Genomic DNA, 2,069 nt, shown 5'->3' with positions numbered 1-2,069 from the left:
ACACACACACACATATAGTCATGAATTCATTTAGGTTGTGTTTGGTACATGAGACAAGACATGATGAAACAAAACTCACTATTTCATGTTTGACGCGAGATGGGACAAACCATAACTCACTATCCCACGTTTGGTGCGACATGAGACAAGGACAAGAATTGGTACGAGGTGAGACAAAAAATGTTTTTTTTGTTCCACCAAAATAGGTGGAACAAGATAAGACAAGAATAAGATAAAAACTAAAATATTAGTAATTAATCTTCGTTTGATATATAATCTTAACATGATATTTGTTTTAGTGGTCACCACCGTCGGCCACCTCCACCTCCTCCTTCTCCACCATCTCCACAACCACCATTGACCACCGACCACCACCATCTATCACCACCTCCACAACCACCATCGACCACTGACCACCATCGTCAATTGTCATTATCACCATTGGCCATCTCCACCTTATTTCCTACTACAACAACCTCCTTCACCACCTCCACAACCACCGTCAGACACCAACCACCATCGTCCATTGTCACCGCCACTACCATCGTCGGCCACCTCCACCTTTTCCTCTACTGCAACCTCCTCCACTACCTTCACAACCATTGTCAGCCACCAAACCAACACCGTTCATCACCACCATATGGGCCACCTCACCTCCATCATAGCCACCACCATCGACTACCACTACCACCGTCAGCCATCGTTATTGGCTACCACTATCTACCATATTCACATCCTCCACAACCACCACTGTCCGTCTCCACCACCACTAGTATTTGAGAAATGAAGAAAAGATCATAGGCTTTAATCTGGTCAAGATTTGCCGCTTTAACTGTAAAATACCGGATAATTCCTCGCATGGTATACATAAAACAGATGGGTAATTTCGTAACTTTTACAAATATGCGGCAAAACAAATGAATATATGAACTATATATGTGTTAACCCGTGTAATTGATATATAAACTATTTAACAAATTCACATATGAACAAATTAACTAGGCATGAGAATGGGATGGGGATTGGGCCCAACGGGGAACGGGGAATCAGAGATCTTTTCCCCGTTAATATAAGATATCTTAAATCAAATGTGTTTAATATCATATTTGATCGATAATGATCCATTTTGAAATCTCACTATATATTTCCAAAATTTACTTTTCTAGAGTATCAAAAAGATATTAAATCTAATTATATATATAATATGTTTAATAATATATATATATATATATATATATATATATAGAGAGAGAGAGAGAGAGAGAGGGTGGTTCAAATACTAACCCATTTTTTTGTGTTAACTATGCTAACCAACATCAACCAATCATGTTCCATCTTTTAGTTAGGTTCAAATTTAAAACCACATATTAAGTGTAAGGGTATTTTGGTAATTTATCATTTTTATATAACTCCCCAATATATTAATTGGGAGTTACAAATCTTAAAATATCACTAATTGATCTTCATGTAATAATGACATGAAGTTTCACATTTGTTCATATTACTGATTTTTACATTTCATTCTTCCTACAATGGTTTTGATATTGTAAATTTCAAAAAAGTCACTTTTTGTAAAGATTCCGTTATAGTCCGAGTAACATGGATAATCATAGAGTAAAACAGATCGACGACAATGAGAATGAAAAAGCTAAAAGCGTCTACGAATACATTCGGAATTCGAATTCCGAAAGTGAAGAAAATGATCAAACCGTTCACACACATGTTCACTCAAACGTCGACATATGTGTTCATGTGTTTAATTGGTTCACACAATATGTCCATTTGGTTCACACACATGTTTCAATTGTTCATTAGGTTCACACATTGTTTTGATGAAGATTATGAACCTAATTTTTCAATTGTTCATTAGGTTCACACATTGTTTTGATGAAGATTATGAACCTAATTTTTCAATTGTTTATTAGGTTCACACATTGTTCATTAGGTTCACACACATGTTTCAATCTTATCTGGATGTCGTCGCCTGGTAATCCTTCCAAATTCTCCATTGTTTTGATGAAGATTATGAACCTAATTTTTAGCTACTGATTTAAGATATTGATCGATGA

The sequence above is a fragment of the Cynara cardunculus genome, assembly GCF_001531365.2.
Source record: "Cynara cardunculus var. scolymus isolate 2C chromosome LG 15, CcrdV1, whole genome shotgun sequence".
NCBI lineage: Eukaryota > Viridiplantae > Streptophyta > Magnoliopsida > Asterales > Asteraceae > Cynara > Cynara cardunculus.
The sequence above is the reverse complement of the archived record's forward strand: the minus strand, read 5'-3'. Positions refer to the sequence as shown.